Raw genomic sequence first — 26030 nt, forward strand, 5'->3', positions numbered from 1 at the left:
CAGCATGAAAATGGACTAATACACTAAGTGACGGCATAAGAACTTGGACAGTTGGGGATTGTCCAGGACTAAAGTATTGTCATACAGAGGAAATGAAATATTTAAGGGTCCAGGGTTTTGAGAATATAGCAGAGTGTAAATAAAATGATATGCTGTGGAATAAAGCAGATGAAGAAGAAAACAAAATTTAGATTTGTGCAGTACTGAATTACATGTTTATCATTCAAATGTAAAATTTATGCTTTTTTTGTTAGTTTAAAAACAATTGTTTTTCCTTATGGGTAATTTTTTTTTTTATCTGCCTAACGTTTGCTGTACTATGTTTTTTTTTTTTTTCATTTTAAATATTTTCCATAACTGATTTATTTATTACCCCTTTTAATTGTGAGATATACCTCCAGTACAGTGCATAAGATATATGTGAGCAATTTTAGGCATAATTACAAAGTGGTGAAGTGATGGAACATTGCCTGGTTTGCATGTATATTCCTCCCTAGTTACTTATTCCTTTTCTTCTTAGAGATAACCAATACCCTGATTTTATGAATATAATGTCCTTAGGATTATTTTTTATTGTGCCAATTATACATGACTTCTAAACTACATAAGCCATATCCCCGATAGATAAGGGAAATATATGATTTTTATTTATAAGCAACTTACTTCTTCTTAATCATAGTGATTATGAGATGCATGTGTATTGTTGTGTGTAGATGTAGCTCATTTATTTTTACTACTGTATAACAGGAGTAATCAGACTTGTTAATTGCATGTCCTTTTCACACTCTAAAAATTATTGAGAACTACAGAAAGTATTGATTTATGTTTTGTATCTATAAACATTGATTAAATTAGAAATAAAAAACTGAAATATTTTGTAAATTTTATGTTTATTATAAGAATTTATGTAAGCTTATTACAAAAATTTTATTACATGGCAATGCAAATCACATAATTTTTTAAAAAATTATTGCCATTTGAAAAATTCAGTGAGAAGAGTAGCATTGTCTCATATATTTTTGTCTCTTTAATATCTGACAAAAAGAGATAGCTGGATTCTAATATTTGCTTCTCCATTTCATCTGTTGCAATAGGTACAAAGCAATGTACAAAAAATATAGATAAAAATCAGCATCGCACAGATATATAAGTAGAAGACATCAGAATCTTAATAAAGTATACACCTTATTTTTGACACTGCACAAAATTCAAAACATGGTTGTTTTTCAAAGTTAAGTTCCAATGTGAACTTCAAACTCTATCAGTGAACTTTATATTTTGTTAGTTTGAAATCCACTTGTTTATCTGCAACTTTGAATCAATCTTTACCTATCTATCATTCTGAAACAGTATTCATTGGACATTTGGAAAATCAAGTTATCAGAATTATGAAGATCTTTTAAATGTCAATACATTTCATTAAACAATATCAAAAAATTGATTTGTCAATATCATCAGCAATCTCATCAGAAAAAGCCTTTAAATAATAGAAAGCAGTCAAACTCCAACTGGTGGGTAAAAGTCTCTTGAAATTATAACCTTATGGGTTCAAATTTTATCATTAGCAATAAATATGGGAAGTTGTTTTACTTGAAGTGATGGAGATACTTTGTTATTTTTAAGACAAGTATGAAATACTTAAGTCAGAATATCCATAATTTGCTTATCAGTTATTTTTGTCAAGTAGAAATGGAAAAAGCAGCTGATTCATTTGCACCTAAAAAAACAAAAAGTGTTGTGCCCTGATAAAAACCATCGTATTTTAGTATCTGGCAGAAATGCTTTATAATTCTCTTCTCTTTCCACAGAATATTAAAAACATATGTATTCATGGAGTGAGATTTAATGACATTTAATTTTGTTACTGCTCATTTGAGGAGATTCTAACTGAAACTTTTTTTCCCTTGTGACTACGGTGAAGAACACAGTGAGTACTAGCACAGTTTGGTGCCACTACTGGGATTTGTGTTAGGACACGAAGGCTTCATTTGCTATTACTTTGAATAATCATGCAAATGTTAATACAGTGTAAAAAGCAAAATGTGTCCTATTATTATGGAAATAATTTTGACTCTGCAGACTCTCTGGAAGTGCCCCAAGGACTATCAGGGATACATGACAGCACTTTGAAAAACCATTGCTACTTAGTATTCCAAGGTATAAATATATCACAATGTATTTAATCTTTTTACTAGTAATGGGCATTGAATCATTTCTGGGTCTGTTTCTATTGATTCATGTTTCTCCTTGTTGTGTATTATATCTTCATGCTTCTTTGAATGCTTGGTAATTTTTTATTGGATGCCAGACATAGTGAATTTTATCATGTTAGGAGCTAGATTTTTTCTTTGCAATTCCTTCAAATGTTTTGGGGCTTTGTTCTGTGATAGTCATTGAAGATAGTTGATCTTTTAAATATTTTCTTTTAAGATTTATTAAGGACTATCAGAACAGCCTTTAAGTTAGGACTAATTTTCTCTCTACTGAGGCAGGGCCCTCTGAGTACTCTCCCTAGTGCTTCATTCATCAGGAGGTTTTTCCACTTTGGTTTACGGGTACACTATAGCTAATCCTGTCTTAGTTCTGGGGATTGGACTGTCTTTTCCTTTTAGATGCTTCTTCCCTTGGTCCCAAGGAGCATCTTCTCATGCAAGTGCTGACCAATAACCAGCTCAAGAACCCATTTTAGACCCACAGAACCGTCATTCTATACAACTCTCTTCTGTCTGTACAGCTTTCTCTTCCTTGTACTTTTTCTGGAATATTCTAACTACCTTGTTGTGACAGGCAGATTCCAAAGTGATTCCTAATGAGTTACATGTTTGTACAATCCCCTCCTCTAGAGTACTGGCAGACCCTGTGACATGCTTCTAACCAATAGAATATGCTAAAAACAATGGAATTTAACTCCTTGGATTAAGTTATGTTATATACAACTCCAGTTGAGCAGAAAGGAGAGATTCTCCTGCTTGCTGACCTTGAGGAAGCTAACAGCCGTGTTGTGAACTGCCTACAGAGAGTGCCACCTGCCAGGAAATTCGGGCTGACTTTAGGACCTGAGGATAGACTCTAGCCAATAGCTGATAATTTTCCACAGAGTGATGAATTATGCAAAAAACCTGAATGAGTCCAGAAGCAGATCTTTCTCTAACTGAGCCTCTGGATGAGAAAGCAGTCTTGCTGACACCTCGATTGCTGTCATGTATTTATTTTAAAAGTGCAAAATACCTGTTAGATCTAAAGGGCCACCTCTGCCACATGTCAATTGTTCATAAATACACTTTGTTTATGAGCATTCTTTTCTGTTCTATGAGTGTAATTTTCTATCCTACACTAATAAAACACTCAATTACTATTCCTTCTAACTTCTGCATATGTGATAAAGACTCCTTTCCTTGTTATTCTTCTTTCTTCAAGATTTTCTTTGTTATTCTTAGACCTGTATATTATCCAAAAATTTTATAATCTGCTTGGCAAGTTCCAAAAAACCATGTTGAATATTTTGTTTGGAATTGTATTATAGTTTCATTTGAGGAATCTTTATATGTATATAATATTAAGTCCTGTAATCCACTAACAGATTATAGAATACTTCTCAATTTACTAATGTTTACTTTTAATATCTATCACTAAAGTTTTGTAATTCATGATCTCTTGTCCTTCTTTTATTTGATTTATTCCTAGATAATTTATATTTTTGATTGTAGGATATTTAATTTTTTCTTCTGTTTTTTGCTGATACATTTAATTATAATTTAGTTTTGAATATTTATTTTATATTATACCTTCATTAACTCGTTAATTATAACTTACAATTGGTCTTTAGATAATGTCTTGGATTTTCTATGTATGTAATTATAACATCTGTGGATCAAGACAGTTCTTTCTTTTCTTCTCTTCTCTTTTCCATTTTCTCCTGCTCTTTCCTTTTTCCTTCTTTCCCTTGCTATCTAGAACCTGCACTGTAATTTCAATTTGTCATGCTGAGCATCCTTGTCTCATTCTGAAATTTAAATTAAAAACTTTCATTGCTTCACTGCTAAGTATTATGCTCTCTGTGTTCATTTTATCTTTAAATTTGAGTGATAGATTCATTTATTTTCTAATATGAAAGTAAACTTACATTCCTGAGATTAAACCCAACTCTGTCATGCTGAAATATACTTTTTATGAAATGCTAGAATCATTTATCTACTACTTTGGTATAACCTTTGTTAATAAGTGAGAATGACTTGTAATATTCTTTTCTCATATTTTCCTTATCAGATTTCACTATCAAGATTATTCTAATCTTATAAAATTAGATAAATGCTACTCCCCTTTTCCCACTCTCTGAGACAATTTATATAAAACTAGAAAGATACAAATATTTGCTAGATTTAAAATATTTGAATATTTGGTAGATTTTTCTTGGGAAGCCATTCAACCTTGGTGTTTATGTAAGTGCATGTGTATATATCTGTGAAAATCTTTGACTATCAGTTTTTTATTGATATGTAATATTTGAACTTTTTTATGGTACAGATGATATTTTGTTATATGTGTGGAATGTATAATTATCATATCAGGATATTTAGTATTTTTATCATCACAAGCATTCATTTCTATGTGTTGAGAGCATTTCAAATCCTCATTTCTAGCTAATTTGAAATGTTTTTATTAACTATTGTCACTCTATTAGCAAACATTAGAACTTATTATTTCTAACTACATATTTGCACCCATTAACCAAGTTTTCACCCTGCACCCACACCCATATACTTCCCAGCCTCTGTTAACCATCATCCTACTCTCTACCTCCATGAGATCAACTTTTGTAGCTCTCAAATATGAATGAATGGTTACAGTAAGCATCCTTGTCTTGCTTCAGTTCTTAGAGAAACACTTTTCTTTTTATTCCCTTCATTATGATGTTAGCTGTGGGTAGGTCATATATGAACTTTATTATGTTGAGTTATGTTTCTTCTATACCCAATTTTTTGAGAGTTTTTATCATGAAGAAATGTTGAATTTTATTGTTTTGTTTCTGCATCCATTGCGATTATCATATGGATTTTGTCATTTGTTTTGTTGATGTAATGTGTGATGTTTATGAATTTGCACATGTTGGACCATCATTACCTCCCTGAGATAAATCCCACCAAATTATGATATACTATCTTTTTGGTGTGATGTTTGATTCTGTTTCCTAGAATTTTGTTGAAGATTTTTGCATCTATATTTATTAAGGATATTGGCCAGTAGTTTCCCTTTTTGTTGTTGTCTTGTCTGATTTTGGTACTAGGGTAATGTTAGCCTTGTAGAATGAGTTAGGCAGAATTTTCTCCTGTTCAATTTTTTTGATAGTTTTAAGGAGGGTTGGTTTTGTTCTTCTTTATTCATTAGTAGAACTCGGCAGTACAATCATCCAGTAGTGGGATTTTTGTTATTTTGCAGAGACTTTTATTATCAGTTTAATCCTGTTACTCATTATTGATTGGTTCAGGTTATCTATTACTTCCTGATTCAATCTTGAGAGGTTGTATGTTTCAAGAGATTTATTCATTGCCTCTAGGTTTTCCAATTTATTGGAACATACTTGTTTACAATAGTCTCTGATAATCTTTTGTATTTCTGTGGTATTGGTGGCAATGTTTCCTTTTTCATTTTTGATTTTGTTTGTTTGGGTACTCTTTCTTTTTCTTTGTTAGTCTAGCTAGCAGCTTATCAATTTTATTTCTTCTGAGAGAACAAGTTCCAATTTATTAATCCTTTGTACTGTTCCTTTAGTCTCTATTTTGTTTAGTTCTGCTCAGTTGTTTATCATTTATGTCCTTTAATAATTTTGGGTTTCATTTGTTCTTGCTTCTCTAGTTCCATTAAATACATCATTAGATGATTTATTTGAAGTCTTTTTACCTTTGGTTGTTTAGTTATTTACCTTTGCTTGTCTGTTTACCTTTGTTTGGTTGTTTGGAGATAGAGCCTTGCTCAGTGGAGTGATCTTGGCTCACTGAAGCTCTGCCTCCTGCCTCAGCCTCCCTAGTAGCTAGGATTACAGGAGCACAGCGCCACACCCAACTAATTTTTGTATTTTTAGTAGAGACAGGTTTCACAGTGTTGGCCAGTCTGGTCTCAAACTCCTTACCTCAGGTGATCCACCCACCTTGGCCTCCCAGAGTGCTGGAATTACAGGCATGAGCCACCACACCCACCCTTTTTACCTTTTTAATGTAAGCATTTACTGCTATAAACTTTCATGTTAACATTTTTTTGTTGTTATTGTTTTGTTTTTTTGCTGTATCCCATCGGTTTTGGTATATTGTTTTCATATGTTGTGTCTGATTTTTATTTGTTTCAGTATTTTTTTTTATTTCCTTGACCCAATAGTCATTCATAAGCATGAATTTAATTTTTATGAATTTTTACTGTTTCTAAAGTTTTTCTTCTTACTGATTTTTAGTTTTATTTCATTGTTGTCTGAGAAGATACTTGATACGATTTCTTTTCAATTTCTTGAGACTCGTTTTATGGCCTAACATATGGTCTATCCTGGAGAACATACCACTTGTTGATAAGAAAAATGTGTATTCTGCAACTGTTGGATAAAATATTCTATAAATGTTTATTAGGTCCATTTGGTGTAAAGTGCAATTCAAATCCAATGTTTCTTCGTGGTTTTTCCATCTAGGTGATGTTTGATACTGAGAGTAAAGTGATGAAGTCCCCAGCTATTATTGTACAGATTAGGACTTATTCAGGTCATTTTGTAATTGTTTTCTAGTTGCTTTGTATATCATTTCTTCCTTTTTTTCTCTCTTATTATTTATCATTGCAATTTGATAGTTTTCCATAGTGATAACATTTGAGTCTTTTCTCTTCTTCCTTTGAGTGTTTTCTCTGTCAGTGAGTTTAAGACTTTTGTGTGTTTTCATAATGATAATGGTAGATATCATCCTTTCACCTCTAGGGTGAGGACTTCTTTAAACATTTTTTGTATGCCTGGTCTATTGGTGATGAATTCCCTCAGCTTATGCTTGTCTTAGAAAAACTTTGTTTCTCTTTTATTTACAAAGGGTAACTTTTCTGAGTGTAGTATTCTCAGATGATAAACTTTTTTTTCCCCTTTGGCAATTTAAATATATCACTCTAATTTTCCTGGCCTATAAGTTTTCTGCTTAGAAATCTGCTGTTAGTCTAATGATGATTCCTTTATATGTGACTAGATGATTTTCTCTTGCTGTATTTAGAATTTTTTGTCTTTGGCTTTTGATAGTTTGACTATAATGTGCTGTAGGGAAGACATTTTTGGGTTGTATCTTTTTGGGGATTTCTAGGCTACCTATATCTGGATGTCTAAGTCTCTTGCTTGAATCAGGAAGTTTCTGGTGATTATTTTATTAAACAGGTATTCTATGCCTTTGGCCTTCTCTTCAATTTCTGGGACACTAGAAATTAGAATAATTGGTCATTTTATAATGCCCCATATGTCACATAGGCTTTGTTTATTCTGATTTATTCTTTTTATTTCTTTTTTTATTTTTTTGTCTGACTAGGTTATTTCAAAAGCCTGATTCAAGTTCTGAAATTCTTCCCTCTGCTTGATCTAGCTATTATTGAAGTTCTTGAATGCACTTTTTAAATTTCCTTTATTAAATTCTTCATTTCCAGGATCTCTGTTTTTTCTTTATATATATATATATTTTTAAACAGTATTCATCTCTATGGCAACTTTCTCATTCATATGCTGAATTACTTTTGTAATGTTTCTTATTGTTTAATTGTGTTGTTTTGTATCTCACTGAGCTTCTTTAATATCCTTTATTGAATTGTTTTTCTGGCATTTCATAAATTTCTGTTTCTTTGGAAACTATTGCTAGAGAATTATTTTATTCCTTTGAAGGTGTTGAATTTTCTTGGCTTTTCATGTTTCTTGTGTCCCTACATTGATATGTGTACATTTGGTATGAGAGTTGCATGCTTCAGTTTTTTTGATTAGCTTTGGTAGAGGAAGGATTTTTCCTGAAGATTTGTCTATAGTGATGTTTGGGTAGGATACTTTGACTTTAATTCTGGGTGTGTGTAGTACAGTAGTCAATGTATGATTTCTTCAGCTATGAATACTGGCAATGGTGCCTATGATTTCCTCAGTGGCTTTGTTGCCATTTGTTAGTAGACACTGGTGGGAGACTTTTCTGGGACAAAGATGTTAGGTGGCAGCAGCAAACCAGGTATGCCTGACATCGGGGCACATGTGAATTTGCAACAGCTCTACTCCTGAACAGGACAGAGATGCTGTCAGTGGGAGCAGCCCTAGAAAGGTGGACAGCGTTCAGGCTCTAGGAAGTACACACTTCAGCACCAACAGCAACAGTGGAATGCAAGGAAAGCCCATCCTCTGTGTGTTAGTGCACAGCATCTGTGGTGCTGTTGGGGGAGCAGGGTTGCTGTCAGTGAGAATTGCCTTAGGCAGATGGGAAGCTCTCAGGCTTTGGGGAGCACATACTTCAGCTCCCTTTTTCCCAGGAATAGTCTCTAGGGTGCATTGCATTCCCTCTTCCCTAGGGTGTAGGATTCAGTGTGAATTAGATTGCTGGCGACCCTGTTGCACTGCTGGGTCTATCTGGTGTTGCACCTCTGCAGTCCTCCAGGTAGACACAGGAGATGTCAGTGGGGCTTCACAGATGTGGAAATACAAGGGCTGTTGGGCACTGAGGATGCAGTCTGATGGTGGCTGTGCTCTCAAAATGGCACTATGCTATTGCTGCTTAAGTCTTGGAGACTGAACTCCTTCACTGGAGCAATGCTGCCACACAGTGTTCATGCTTCTCCCTGTTAGTCAAAGGGCCTGTGAGGGTTGAGGAGTGTTCCTGTGTCTAGGATTGTAGGAGTCCATGATGAGAATGTGAATCTCTGGGAATCTCTCATTCACTCTTTGCCCACACTGGAGAACCTCTCTGGGCTCCCAGCAGATCTTGGCTGAGCTAGCTGCCTCATTTTTCCCTCTTCTGTGATTCAGGTGTTTCCTGTCACTTCTCTGCTGAATTCCAGTGTTGACTGTCTTTGATGTTCTACTCTAAGTATGATTATCTATTTGCTATTTTGATTCTTCTCTGAGAAGGGATTAGATGTACAATTTCTCTAGTCAGCCATGTTGAGCCTATTGATTTTTTAACAGCCATAGCTAACAATATTTCATGGTGTTATGAGCAGTGTGTCAGGGGCTGTTCCAAGACCCAAGACTACACAGCTAGCAACTGATGAAGCCAGAATTTGGTCCCAGAAAGCTTGGTTCAAGAGTTTATGTTCTTAATTTACACAGCAAACTCCCTTTCAAGAATCATATAGAATTTGTCAGGTGGGCTTTGCTTTATTTTGCTTTTCGTACTTATTATTATTTCTACCTGAGTCCATTTAGGAAAGTTTTTTTCAAGTGTTTCCCATTTATGTAAAGTATAATTTATGTGTGCCTTAAATATGCACAATTATTATCTGTTTATAAAAATTAAAAATTTAAAAATAAATCTAACCATGGCTCTTAAAAAAAGTACATACTCTGAGCTCAATGCTCTTTTGAATGCAAGTGTAACTCATCAGCCTCCCACACTGGGAAAATATATGCATTCTGCTTGAAATTTATAAGTAAACCTAATGATTCAAAAATAATACATAGTAAGTTAATGAAATAGTAATTATTCGGACAATGAATTCCCAAATGTGTGGAAGACAATGTTTCTATTGCAATTTATTATAAATGCAAGGCTTTGAGTAGTTTATTTTGGTTTAAAATTTAGATTTATGAATTATGGTAAGAATGGTGTTTATGACAAAGGTAAAGGGCTATTTTGATCTACTGTATGTGATAAAGTAAAACAAGAAGTGAACGAATGTTGTATAAATTTATTGATCTAGAAACTGCCAACTGCTTGACTTTTATTAACTCATTACTTTGGTACTAACTGAAGAGATTTAATAAGTTTTCTTAAGACCTTACAACTAATAAGAGAAGAAGGCTGGATTCAGATTCATGTTGACTTAGCCTAAAGAGGGTACAGGTCAATGCCTCCAAGAATGAGAAAAGGAAAGGTGGAAATAAAATAAGGAAAATGTAAAGGAGGAAAATATAATGAAGTAAAAGAGAATTCAAAGATTGCAATATTGTTCTTTACACTTAATCTCCCTGTTCTTTACAAAATTTTACCAGACTGGATTCCCAACTTAATTGAATTACCTTCTCCCTAGTGATAAATGAAAACACCATTCATAGCAAAAAATAAAAATAAGAAGATAGTATAAAGGTGACAAAAGGAAACGCAAATCTATTTTTAAAGGCTAAGATCTCACTATACTGATAATGAAAGATACATGATTTTTACATTTAGGTAATCATTTATACATTGCAGCTATGATTGTTTCACTCCATAAGACGAATGTACACAGCAGACAGAAATTATTTCCATGTGGTTGCTTCACTAGTGAAGATGTATTACTATATGACAAGCAAACTATAGCTCAGGAGTTTGTAATACAGAAATATACCAAAAACAGTCAACTGGGGGCTATTTTATCCACTTTTCTTTATTAGTATTACTGAGTTTCCAGCAATCACAATAAATATTATTACTTTTCATTTATATATTAATAAACATTGACATGATATCTAACTAGTTTTAAAAAGTAAGAAGTATTTTGGCAATATTATGGGGTTGGCAACCTACTGAGAGATAAATAAAATATAAGCCACCAAAATTATGGTTTGAGTATTCATTACCCTGTGATATTGTTCATAATATCCAGAGAGGGACACGATGACATTGCTCTTAATATCGAAGCGGTGTACAGCCCCCAGTGATATTGTTTGTAATATCCAGGGGAATAGAGAATGGTATTACTCCCAGTATCGCAGGGGGTGTATCATTCTCTACCCCCGCCACACCCCGGATATTGCAAACAATATTATAAACAATACCACAGCGGGGTGTACATCCCCTGTGATATGCAGAGTAATATCATCCTTTCCTTTCTGGATAGCACGAACAATATCCGGGTGTGGGGAGAGAATGACTTCAATCCCAATATCGTAAATACCTTGTGTGTACAACCCCCTGTGATATTGTCCCTAATATCTGGGAAGGGAGCGGAGAAAATAATATTACTGCCAATATCGCAGGGAATGTATACTCCGCTGTGATATTTTTCCTAATATCTGGGGGGGGGGGGTGGAGGGAATGATATTAATCTCAGTATCGCAGGGGGTGTACACCCCCCGTGATATTTTTTCTAATATTGACATGGTGAGGGGGAGTGCATATTACTTCCAATATCGCAAAGGGTGTACACCCTCCTGTGATATTGTTTCTAATATCCAAGTAGGGAAAGTATAATATTGCTTTCAATATCACATGGGAGTACATCTCCCTGTGATATTATTTCTAATATCTAGAAGGGTCGAGTATGATATAATTCCCAATATCTCAGCAGATGTACATCCCCCGTGATATTGTTCTTAACATATAGGAAGGAAGAGGACGCTATTACTCCCAATATCACAGGGGGTGAACACCTTTTTTGTGATATTGCTCTTAGTGTCCAGACGGGGAGATGATGGTATTACTACCAATATCGCAGGAAGGGTTCACCCTGTTTGTGATATTGTTTCTGATATCCAGTGAGGGAGAGGATGATATTTCTTCCAACATCATAGGAAGTATACACACCCGGGTGATATTATTCCTAATATCCAAGCGGGGAGAGGATAATAATATGCTCAGTGTCGCAGGGGATATACACCCGACCTGTGATATTGTTCCTAATATCCAGGAAAGAGAGACTGATATTACTCTAATATCGCAAAGGGTGTACACCACCCTGTAATATTGTTAGTAGTTTCCAAAGGGGAAGAGGATAATATTACTTCCAATATTGCAGAAGGTGTACACCCCCTCTGTGACATTGTTCGCAATATCGAAAGTTAAACAGGATGATATAAATGCCAATATCGAAGGGGGTGGACACCTTCCTGTGAAATTGTTCGAAATATCCGTGGGTGGAGAGGATGAAATTACTCCCAATATCGCAGGAGGTGTACACTGCCCTCAGCGATATTGTTCGTAATATCCAGGGGAGAGGGGAGAGGAGAATATTGCTCCCAATATCGCAGGGGTTGTACACTGTGACATTGTTTCTAATATCTAGTCAGGGGGAGAATGGTATTACTCCCAATATCGCAAGGGCTGTACACCCACTTTGATATTGTTCTCAATATCCACGGGGGTAGTGGATGATAATATTCACAATATCCAGTGAGTGTACACCCTTCTGTGATAGTGTTCCTAATATCCAGGAGGAGAGAAGATATTACTGCAAGTATTGTAGGGATGTACACCCCCCTGTGATATAGTTCATAATATCCAGAAGGGAAGAAAATGATACTACTCCCAATATTGCAAGAGCTGTACACCCTTCTGTGATATTGTTCGTAATAGCCAGGGGGGAAGAGGTTGATATTACTCCGAATATCGCAGAAGGTGTACATCCCCTTGTGTTCGCAGTAGCCAGGAAGGGAGAGGATATTATCAGTCCCAATATCGTAAACACCCTGTGTGCACGCCCCTGTGATATTGTTTGCACTATCCACGGGGTGCGAGGGTGCTATTACTCCCAATATCGCAGAAGGTGTACAACCCTGCCCCCACTGTGGGGCCACTGTTCCTAATATTCAAGGGGGCAGAGGATGATATTACTCCTTATATTGCAGGGGGTGTCCACCCCCCTTGTGATATTCCTCCAAATATCCAGGGGAAATTAGGATGACATGACTTTCAATATCACAGGTGGTGTATTCTGCCCTGTAATACATTTCCTAATATCCAGGGACGGAGAGGGTGATATTGCTCCAATAGCACAGGTGGTATACACTTCCCCCTCACATCATATTGTTCCTAATATCCAATGCGGGAGAGGATGATATTATTTTCAATGTCGCAGGGGGTGTACACTTCTACAGTGATATTGTTCCTAATATCCATGGGTTAAGAAGATGATACTACCTTCAATATTGCAGGGAGGGTACACACACCGCCCTCCCCCCGTGATATTATACCTAATATCCAGAAAGAGAGAAGATGATATTAGTCCCAATATCACAGCACTTGTACTGCCCCCGCGTGATATTTTTCCTAATATCCAGGGTGGAAAATGATAATATTACTCCCAATATCGCAGAAGGTGTACACCACCCATAATCTTGTTAATAATATATCCCGTTTGGGAGAGTATTTTATTACTCCCAATATCACAGAGGGTGTACATCCCCGCTGTGGTATTTTTTCTAATATATGTGGGAGAAAGGAATTTATTATTCCCAATACCGCATTTTTACACCCCTTCCCCACCTCCCGGTGATTTTTGATTCTAATATCCAAAAAAGGAGGGGGTGTACACCCGCCCTCGTGATGTTGTTGCTAATATCCAGGGAGGTCGAGGATGATATTACTCTCAATATTGCAGGGGGTGTACACCCACCTTTGATATTGTTCCTAATAACTAGTAAGGAGAGGATTGTATTACTCTCAAAATCGAAGAGCATATACACTCTCCTTATGATATTGTTTTTAATATTCAGGTGGGAAGAAGATGATATTATGCCTAATATCACAGGAAGTGTACACCCCCGCTGTGATATTGTTGCTAATATCCAGGGGAGGAGATGATAATTTTACTCCCAATATAGCAGGGGGTGTATTCCCCCTTTTAGGGATATAGTCCCTGATACCCGTGGGAAGAGAAGATGATATTGCTCCCAATACCGCAGGGAATGTAAATCCTCGCTGTGATATTGTTTTTAACATCCACTTGGGAAGAGGATGATATTTCTCTCAATATCACATGGGGTGCAGAGCTCCCTGTGATATTCTTCTTACTATTCAAAGCCAGAGAGGATGTTAATCCCAGTATCACATGGGGGTATACACACTCTCTGTAATATTGTTTCTAATATCCAGGTTAGGAGAGGATGATCTTATGCCCAATATCACAGGAGGTGTGCAACCACCCTTATATACTGTTCCTAATATCCAGAGTGGGAGAGGATGATACTACACCCAATATCTCAGGGGGTGTACATCCTCAGTGAGATATTTTCCTAATATTAGGGGGGAAGAGAAGATAATATTACTCCCAATAATGCAGGGAATGTGCACTCCCCCTGTGATATTGTTCTCCATATCTAGGAGGCGAGAGGATGATGTTACTCCCAGTATCGCAGGGAGTGTAACTCCCCCGGTGATATTTTTTCCAATATTGATGGGGAGAGTGGATGATATTATTTCCAATATCAAAAGGGGTGTACACCCCCTATGATATTTTCCCTAATACTCACGGTGGGAGATGATGATATTACTCTCAATATCGCAGGGGGTATACACCTCCCCTGTAATATTTTATGTAATATACACGTGGGGAGAGAACGATATTACTATCAATATGGCAGGATGTGTACACCCGCCTAGTGATATTGTTTCTGATAAAAATGAGGGGAATGGATAATATTCCTTCCAATATCACAAAGGGTGTATACAACCTCCATGTGATATTGTTCCTAATATCCAGGGGAAGGAAAATAATATCCCAGGAAATGTACACATCCCCCATGATATTGTTTTAAATATCCATGGAAGTAGAGGGTATTACTCCCAATATCACAGGGCCTGTACACTCTTACAGTTATATTGTTTTTAGTATGCAGAAGAGGAGAGGATGATATTACTCCCAATATAGCAGGGGGTGTACACCCCCCCCCGGGAAATTGTTCCTAATATTAATGAAAAGAGAGGATAACTCCTAATATCTCAGGAGATGTATACCTTCCTTGTAACATTTTTCCTAATATCGAAGGAGAGAGACGACAATATTATTACCAATATCACAGGGGGTGTACACCCCTCCTGTGATATTGTTTCCAATATCCAGGTGAGGAGAGGATATTACTCCCAATATCACAGGGGTGTACACCCCCCTGTGGAATTGTTTCTAACATCCACGTGGGAAGTGGATGATATTAAACCCAATATCACAGAGGGTGTACAACGCCTTTGTGATATTTTTCCTAACATTCAAAGAAGAAGAAGATGATATTACCTCCAAAATCATAGGGGGTGTACCCCCCTCCCACGATATTGTTCCTAATAGTAAAAGGTGGTGGTAGGATGATATTACTCCCAATATATCAGGGGTTGTACACCCCCCGGTGATATTGTTCCTCATATTTAAGTGGGGAGAGTATGCTATTACTCCCAATAAGGCAAAGAGAGGATGATATTTCTCCCAATAACCCAGGGGGTGTACAACCTCCTGTGATATTGTTCCTAATATACAGGTGGGGAGAGGATAATATTACTCCCTATATCGAGGGGCATGTACACCTGCCCTGGTGAGACTGTTCCTAATATCCAGGAGAAGAGATGATAATATTGCTCTCAATATTGCAGGGTTGTACACTTCCCCTGTGATATTGTTGCTAATATCTAGTGGGGGAGAGAATGCTATCACTTCCAATATTGCAGAGGGTGTACACCCCTTATGTTATATTGTTCCTTATATCCAGGGGGGCAGAGGATGGTATTACTTCCAATATCACAGGGAGTGTTCTCCCCCTTTGAGGTATTATTCCGAATATTCATGGGAAGAGAGAGTGATATTACTCCCAATATCGAAGGGAATGTATATCCCCCCTGTTATATTGTTTTTAATATCCGGTTGGGAAGAGGATGATATTACTCCCAATATCGCAGCAGATGTACACCCTTCTGTAATATTGTCCTTGCTATCCAAAGCTGGAGAGGATGATATTACTAGCTGTATCACATGGGTATACACCCTCCCCGTGACATTGTTCCTAATATCCAGGTTGAGAGAGGATGTTATTACGCCCAATATTGCAAGGGGTGTGCAAAACCCCTTAGATACTATCCCTAATAACCAGAGGGGAAGAGGATGATACTACTCCCAATATTGCAGGGGGTGTACATCTCCAGTGAGATATCGTTCCTAATCTCCAGGGGGGCAGAGGACAATATTACTACCAGTATCACAGGGTATGTAACCCCTTGGTGATATTTTTTCTAAAATCATGGGGGGGAGTGGAGGATATTATTTCCAATATCGAAAGGGGTGTACACACATGTGATATTGTTTCTAATATTCAGAAGGAGAGAGGATAACTTTACTTTCAATATCGAATAGAGAGTACACCCCCTATGATATTTTTCCTAGTATCTTGAACGGGACAGGATGATATTACTCCAAATATCACAGAGGGTATACAACCTCTTGTGATATTATTCCTAATACCCAGTGAAAGAGAGAATGATATTACTTCCTAGATCAGAGACAGCATACCCCTCCCTCGTTATATTGTTCCTAATATTCAAGGGGGGAACAGATTATATTACTGTTAATATTGCTGGGAGTGTACTCCCCCCATGATATTTTTTCTAATATCTAGGGGATGAAGAGGGTGATATTTCAGGGGGTGTACACGCCCCTGTGATATTCTTCCTAACAATAAAGGGGGGAGAGGATTACACTACTTTCAATGTCGCAGGTGTACAACCCTACCGTGATATTGTTTTTGATATTCAGTTGGGGAGAAGATGATATTACTCCCAATATAGCAGGAGGTGTACACTCCCCTTGTTACATTGTTCCTGCTATCCAAAGCCAGAGAGGATATTACTCTCAGTATCGCATGGGGTGTACACCCTCCCTATGATATTATTCCTAATATCCAGCTCTAGAGAGGATAGTATTAGGACAAATATTCCAGGAGATGTGTAACCCCCCTTTGATATTGTTCCTAATAGTTAGAGGGGGAGAAAATGAATATAGTCTCAATATCAAAGAAGATGTACACCCTCTCCTGTGATGTTGTTCCCAATAATTATGAGGGGAGAGGATGATATTCCTTTCACTATTGCAGAGGGTGTAAACCCTGTATGTGATATTGTTCCTAATATCCAGGGGTAGGAGGATGATATTACTCCCCAAATCACAGGGAATATACACCTTACCCCCTGTGATACTGGTTCCATCCATCCAGGAAGGAAAAGGATGATATTACTCCCAATATTTCAAGGGTGTACACCCCTTCTGTGAAATTGTTTCTCATATCCAGTAAGGGAGGGCATGATATTACTCTCAGTATTGCAGGGGGTGTGCACCCCCACTGTTATATTGTTTTTAGTATACGGTAGTGGAGAGGATGATAGTACATCCAGTATAGCAAAGGGTGTACACTTACCCTGTGATATTGTTCCTAGAATTAAAAAAATAAGAGGATGATATTACTCCCAATATCACAGGGACTGTATACTCTCCCGTTGATATTGTTCCTAACATTTGGGGAAGGAGATGACAATATTACTCCTAATGTCACAAGGAATGTACATCTCCCCATGATATTGTTCCTAAAATCCAGGTGGGGAGAGGATGATATTACTCCCATTATCACAGGGCATACGATTCCTGTGATATTGTTCCTAATATCCAGGGGGACAGAGGATGATATTAATCCCAATATCGCAGGGGATGTACACCCCCTCTTTGATATTTTTCCTAATATTCAAAGTAGGAGAGAATGATATTAATCCCAAAATCGCAGATGGTGTACACCTCCTTTGTGATAATGTTCCTAATATCCAAAGGGGGAAATGGTGATATTACTTCCAATATCGCAGAAAATGTGTACCCCGCTTGTGATATTTTTCCTACTATTCTAAGATGGAGAGGATCATATTACTTTTAATATTGCCGGGTGTGTACAATCCCCTGTGATATTATTTGTAATATCCAAGTGGGGAGATAAGTAAATTATTCTCAATATTGAAGGAGGTGTACACCTCCCCCTGTAATATTGTTTCTAATAACCACGATGGGAGATGATGATATACCTTCCAATGTCGCAGGAGGTGTACACCCTCCCTGCAATATTGTTCCTAATATCCAAAGGAAGAAGGATGATATTACTCCCAATATCACAGTTAACGTACACCCCCCTCCCATGATATTGTCTCTAATATCCAGGGTAGTAGAGTATGATACTATTCCCAATATTGCAGAGGGTGTGCACCCCTTCTGTGATATTGTTTCTAGTATCCAGTTAGAAAAAGGGTGATATTACTTCCAGTATCGCAGGGGCTATACATCCTCCCTGTGATATAGTTCCTAATACACAGATTGGGAGAGGATAATATTATGACAAATATCACAGGAGGTGTGCAATCCCTCTTTGATATTGTTCCTAACATTTAGAGGGGGAGAGAATGAGTATAGTCTCAATGTCGAAGAAGATGTACACCCCCACTACGATATTGTTCCTAATAATTATGAGGGTAGAGAATGACATTTGTTTCAGTATCACAGAGGGTGTAAACCCTGTATGTGATATTGTTTCTAATATCCAGGGACAGGAGGGTGATATTACTCCCAAAATAACAGGAAATGTACACCCCACCCCCCATGATATTGTTTCTAATATCCAGGAAGGTAAAGGATGATAATAGTCCCAATATTGCAAAGTGTGTAACCCCTTCTGTGATATTGTTTCTAATATCCAGTAAGGGAGAGGATGATATTTCTCCCAGTATCGCAGGGGTGTACTCTCCCACTGTTATATTGTTTTTAGTATACAGTGGGGGAGAGGATGATATTGCTCCCAATGTAGCAGAGGGTGTACACTTACCCTGTGATATTGCTCCTAGAATTTACTAAATAAGAGGATGATATTACTCCCAATATCACAGGGGCTGTATACTGTCCTGTTGATATTGTTCCTAATATTGGGGGAGAGTGATGACAATATTAATCCCAATATCATAGGGAATGTACAACACCCCCCGTGGTATTGTTTCTAAAATCCAGGTGGGAGAGGATATTACTCCCAATATCACAGGGTGTAAACTCCCCTGTAATACTGTTCTAATATTCAGGTGGGAAGAGGATGATATTAATCCCAATAACTCAGGGGGTGTACACCCCCTCTGTGATATTTTTTTCTAATATGCAAAGGGGGAAAGGATGATACCCAAAATCGCAGGCAGTATACATGCCTTTTGTGATATTGTTCCTAATATCCAGGGAGGGGACAGGGTGATGTTACTCCCAGTATCGCTGAAACTGTACACTCCCCCTTGTGATATTTTTCCTAATAGTCAAAGAGGGAGAGGATATTACTTTCATTGTCACAGGGTATGTACACCCCCTTGTGATATTGTTTGTAATATCCAAGTGGGGAGAGTATTAAATTACTCTCAATATCGAAGGAGGTGTACATCTCCGCCGTGATATTGTTTCTAATAACCATGAGGGGAGGGGATGATATTCCTTCCAATATGGCAAGGGATGTACACCCTCCTTGAAATATTGTTTCTAATATCCAAAGGAAGAAGGATGATATTACTCCCAATATCGCAGTTAATGTACACAGCCCCTCATGATATTGTCTCTAATATCCAGAGTTTACAGGATGATACTACTCCCAATATCACACGGGGTGTACACCCCTTCTGTGATATTATATTTCCTAATAATCAAAGTTCCTAATATTTGGAGAGGGAGATGATAATATTATTCCCAATATCGTATACCCCCAGCGATACTGAAAGGAATAATATCCTTTCTGTTTCTTGATATTGGAAACAATATCACAGGAAGGGTGTACACACCCTGAGATACTGGGAGTAATATCACCATTGTCTCTTCCCCTGGATATTAAGAACGATATCACAAGGGGTGTGTACACCCCTTATGATATTGAAAGTGATATCATCCTCTCGCCCATGAATATTAAGAACAATATCATGGTGGAGGGGGGTGTACACATACTGCGATATTGGAAGTAATATTATCCTCTCCTCCTGTGGATATTAGGAACAACATCACAGAAGAGGTGTACACCTCCTGTGATATTGGGTGTAATATCATCCTCTCCAAACTTAAATATTAGGAACAATATCGCAGGGCGGGTTGTACACCCCCTAAGATATTGCGAGTACTATCATCATCTGCCCCATTGATATTAGGAACAAAATCACAAAGACGTGTACACACCCTGCAATATTCGCAGTAATATTTTTCTTTCCCAACCTGGATGTTAGGAATAATATCACAGGGAAGGTTTACACCCTCTCCGATATTGGAAGTAATATAATCCTCTCCCTTTCTTGATAGTGGGAATGATATCACAGGAAGGATGTATACCTTCTGCGATTTTGAAAGTACCATCATATCCTCCCAAACTGTATATAAGAAACAATATAACAGGGGGTTGTACAGCCCCTACGATATTGGGAGTAATATCCTCCTCTCCCTCGCTGGATATTAGGAAGAGTATCACAAAGGGGATGTACACCCCCTGCGATATTGGGAATAATATAACACTCTCGTCTCCTAAGCATTAATAACCACATCCGCAAAGGAGGTGGACACCCCCTGCGATACTGTAATATCATCCTCTTCTTCCCTTGGTACTAGCAACAATATCATGGGGGGTGGGCACTCCCTTTGATATTGGAATTAATATCATCCTCTCTTCCCCTGGATATTAAGAGCAATATCAGGGCAGTTGTACACCCTCTGAGATATTTACAGTAATATAATCATCTCCCATCCTTGCAATTATTAACAAAATCAGAAGTGGGACGTACACCTCCTGGGATATTGCAAAGTATACCATCCTCTTCCCTAATGGTTATTAGAAACAATATCAGAGGGGAGGAGTACACCTCCTTCAATATTGAGAGTAATTTAATCCTCTTTCCACTTGGATATTACAAACAATATTATCCTCTCCCCACTTGTATATTAGGAACAATATCACAGGAGGGTTGTACACCCCTGCAATATTGGAAGAAATATCATCTTCTCCCCTCTGGATATTAGGAACAAAATCATATGGGGGTGTAATTTCCTTGTGATATTGGGAGTAATATCATCCTCTCCCCCTTGAATATTAGGAACAGTATGACAGGGGGGTGTACACTCCCTGCGATATTAAGAGCAATATTATTTTATCTCTCCCTGGATATTAGAAACAATATCACAGGGTGGGAGAGGTGTACACTCCCTGCCATGTTGGTAGTAATATTTTCCTGTTCCTTTTTGGATATTAGAATCAAAATCACAGGGGAAGTGTATACCCGCTGCGATATTGGGAGTAATAACGTTGTCTCTCCCCACCTCCCCTGTATATTAGAAACCGTACCACAGCGGGGATGTACACTACATGCTATATTGCAAGTAATATTATCCTCCCCCCCGGATATGAGGAACAATATCACAGGGGCGGTGTGCACTCCTTTAGATATCTGGAGTAATATTATTATCTTACCCCATGGATATTAGGAACAATATCACAGAAGAGGTGTGCAGCTTCTGCGATATTTATAGTAGTATCATCCCCTCCCTCCATGAATGTTAGAAACAGTATCACTGAAAATGTATACAACTCTTGTGACATTGGGGGTAATATCATGGGGGGGTGCACATCTTCTGTGATATTGAGAGTGATATCATCCTTTTCCACCCTGAATATTACGAACATTACCATGGAGGGAGAGGTGTACGCCCACTGTGATATTGGGAGTAACATCCTCCTCTGCCTTTCTGGATATTAGGTACAGTATCACAGGGAGAGTGTACCCCCCCTGCAATATTGGAAGTAATATAATCTTCCCCCATGGATATTACGCACAATATTATTGTGGAGGTGTACACACCCTGCGATATTAAAAGTAACATCATCCTTACCCACGTTGGATATTAGGAACAATATCACGAGAGGGGGTGTACACCACCTGTGCTCTTGGGAGTAATATCCTTTTTGCCCCTGTATGGCAGGAACTATATCACAGAAGGGGTGTACAACCCCTGTGATATTGGGAGTAATATCATCCTCTCACCCCGTGGATGGTATGAACAATAAGACAGGAGGGTGTACACACAAGGTGTTTACAATATTGTGATTGATATTATCCTCTTTCACCCTTGGGTGGGGAAGTACATACACTATCGTAGGGGGGAGTATACACACTTCAATATTGGGAATATTATCATCCATTCCCTCCATGGATATTACGAACAATATCACAGGGTGTGTACAGCCCTTGCGATATTGGGAGTAATGTCATTCTCCCCCGCTCTGGATATTAGGTACAATATCACAGGGGAATTGTACACTTCCTGCTATATGGGGAGTAATTTGATCCTCTTCCACCCTGATTATTATGAACAATGTCACAGGGGGTTGTACACTCCCTGTGATATTGGGAGTAATGTTATCTGCTCCCCGCTGGATACTATGAACAATATCTCAGGGGTGTAAACTCCTTCGATATTAAAAGTAATATCATTGTCTCCCTCCGCCACCGAATATTACAAACAATATCACAGAGGGGTGTACACCTCATGCAATATTAGAAGTAATATTGTCTCACCCCTGAATATTTTGAAGAATATTACAGGCGGGTGGACACCCCCTGCAATATTGAGGATAATTTCATCCTCTCCCCTCACGGATATTTTGAACAATTTCACAGGAAGGTGTCCACCTCCTGTGATACTGGCATTTATATCGTCCTCTTCAACCCAGGACATTGTGAACAGTGGTGCACCCCCTGCGATATTAAGAGTAATATCTTCTCCTCCCCTGAATATTAAAAACAATATCACTGGGGAATGTGCACCCCCTGCGATGTTGTTAGGAATATCATCCCCTTCCCCCCTGGATATTACAAACTATATCACAGGGGGTGTACATCCCCTGCAATATTGGAAGTAATATCATCCTCTCCCTTCCTGGATATTACAAACAATATCACAGAGGAGTGTACACTCCACGCATATTTAGAGTAATGTCATCACCCTCCTGGGATATTAGGAACAATATAACAGGGATGTGTACACCTTCTGAGATATTGGGAGTAATATCATCCTCTCCCCACCTGGATATTATGAACAATATCATAGAAGTGTGTATCCTGCTTTCAATATTGGGAGTAGTATCATCCTCTCCCTCACCTGGATATTACAAATATATCACAGGGGCTGTACACCACATGCGATATTGGGAGTAATATCATCCTCTCCCTCTCTAGATATTACAAACAATATCTCTGGGGGGGTGCACACCTCCTGCGATATAGGTAATAATATCATCTACCCCTTGGATATTATCAACACTGTCACGGGGGGGGGTGTACACCCCCTGTGATATTGGAGGTAATATTATCCTCTTCCCACCTGGATATTATCAACAATATCACAGGTGAGTGTACACGCCCTGGGATATTGGAACTAATATCATTGAATCCCCTCCCGACCCCCAGATATTACGAAGAATATCACAGGGGGGTGTACACCCCCTGCAATACTGGGAGTAATATCCTCTCCTCCCCTGGATATTACAAACAATACATCAATCTAGTGGCTACATTTAAATAATTGCTGTTGTTAACTGGTGTTTGATATTTTTGTTTTCAGAATAACAGAATAACTGAACACAGACAAGTTCCCGCTCCAAAGAAATCATTGGCTGTCTTTTTTAAATTATTGTAAATTAATACCTCAACTTCAACTGAAAAATAGTCTTTGGATAAACTCTTAAACTCTGATAAGATGCACATTGTTGAGGCTTATATACTCTGTGCCTAAGTAGCATAAATAACAGTTGGAGTATTATGTAATTTCAATGTGATATGAAAACAATCAGTTTTGGATTTTACAAAGTATTCCTCTTCTCTTTGCAAACGTAAGCTTTAGTAATGCTGATTTTCTTGTGTTAAAGATATATTTTATTTCTAATAGTATAAAAGACTAAAATAAGCTAATTAACTTTAGTGGGATATATTTTCAAGAAACATAAAAGTAGAGTATCTAGATAAAACCTGTTGAAAGTTGCATGCTCTCTGCATAATTAAAATAAGCCAAAATGCCATGGTTTTCCTAAGCTGTAAATGTGTGTTTTACAACTGAAAGAGAAAAATGACATTTTCATACACAGTTTGAGCATGTGTGACTGCATTGATTTATTAATGTAATAAAAAATAATGGAGTGAAAAAAATTCAATTAGTCTTAACAGGACATAGACTACAAGAATATACTGAGACATAATTTCAGACAATATGGAATACTTATAGAGATTTGAGACACATTTCTGAAATCTCAAATGCATGAGATGTGCATGCATTCAACATATAGCCAATGCAATGATCAGTGACATGATACAAACCAGACATGGAAGACATAAACAGTGATTCTTAGAGGAATTACTGAGTTAGTAGCAAAAAAAAAAAAAGGCGAAAATGAGTATTACCATAACATTTGGTTATCTGCAAGATCCTCAGATAGTCAATTTCAATATTGATCAGCTGTATAATTGAACTTCATCAGATGCCATGGGCAAAATGAACTATAGCCTGCTGCAATTGATATTTGCTTTTTATACAGTAGTTAACATATACGTAGATCAACTTCAGTCCCATAACATCTTTTATCAGGTATGAAGAAAAGCCCATAATTAACTTTAGAAATTCCTGTATTTGACTGTTATCATAACCATGGTTTTTCTAAAGCTGATGGTGTTATCCTCTCTCCAAAGTTTCCTATATCTAAGGATGATGTTTGTAATTTTTCCAGTTGTACTATCTCACTTGTAATGACAGTTTTCTCCTACACTCAATCAATGCGTCCCTTATCCAGTCTGCAGATATTTGCTGGATTGTGCACAGATCAGCACAGATGGTCCTGTCCTCATGAAGTTTACAATTGAGTAAGATAGACATCAAAACAGTAACCACATGCTTAATTAACAGTTGGTGCAAATGTGCTGTAAAAGAGGTATATATAGTATGACATGAGCATGGAATTAGGGGCTACTAAAATAATTCGTTAGTGTTCACTAATGCTTTCCAAAAGAAAGCAACTGATGTTTTATTTTATATATAGCTAGATAAACAGATGGGAAAGAACATGTCAGGATGAGGAAACATATTTAATACCTCATAAGCAAGCAAAAAACATGTTTATAAAAGATGGCTGATTGCAGTGACAGGAATGGCTTAAAAAGGAGAAAAAGCATACATGAAAAGAGGTCTTAGAGAATATATTAGGTTAGATTGGAATAGCTGACAATGCTCACTCATCCATTCATTCATTCACTTTTTCAATTTTTCATTCTCTATAATGGTGCACAGCACATTTATCTTGTTTACTAGTTAATAGTAATTGTATGTTAGGATAAGATTAATTTAAGGGAAAAAAAGAAATGGAGAAAGAGGAGTAAGCTGTGTAAGACCATAAGAAAATTCTCTAAGTGGATATAAACATGTTCAGGTGGTATAGCAGTGATGACACAAAGTTGAATGAAGACTATAAATTCTAACCTAACTCTGGGTGAAAAACGTTCCTCAATGATCTGTGGTGTTCCTACCACCCATATCATATAGTCATTAAAAATAAGGTAAAATATTTCTTATTGATGTTGCAGCTGTAACCAGCTCCTTGTTTTTCTAGATTATTTCCCCATTAGTTTGTATACTTATATGCATTAAATAATTATAAAACCCATAGTATAATAATCATATATGTGAATTTTTACATATATATCAAGTTTTTATAGAAATTTTCACTTACAAATTTTAAGAAAACTTGAAAATAGAAGCTTTGATAAAATATTTACTTCATATACTGAGAGGAGCATGGGCATTAGTCAAGCAGATGAATTGAATTAAGCATCTTTCTCATTTGTAAATTTGTGATAATGTATTTCTTTAAACACTAATGGGATGAATAAATGGTATCATGTGCCAAATATTATGGATTAAAAGCATGCAGTCAGCTTGTGAAATTACTATTATTAGAACAAAAGAGACAAAAGCCATCTAACAACTCCAAATAATTGGCATAGAATGGCACATAAAAGTCATTCTGTCACTGTATTGTGACTCACTTCAAACATAAAGATGAGTTAATATAAGGAGTATAAAATTAATGCCAG

This window comes from Trachypithecus francoisi, unplaced genomic scaffold (assembly GCF_009764315.1).
Source record: "Trachypithecus francoisi isolate TF-2019V2 unplaced genomic scaffold, Tfra_2.0 Lachesis_group18, whole genome shotgun sequence".
Classification (NCBI taxonomy): Eukaryota; Metazoa; Chordata; class Mammalia; order Primates; family Cercopithecidae; genus Trachypithecus; species Trachypithecus francoisi.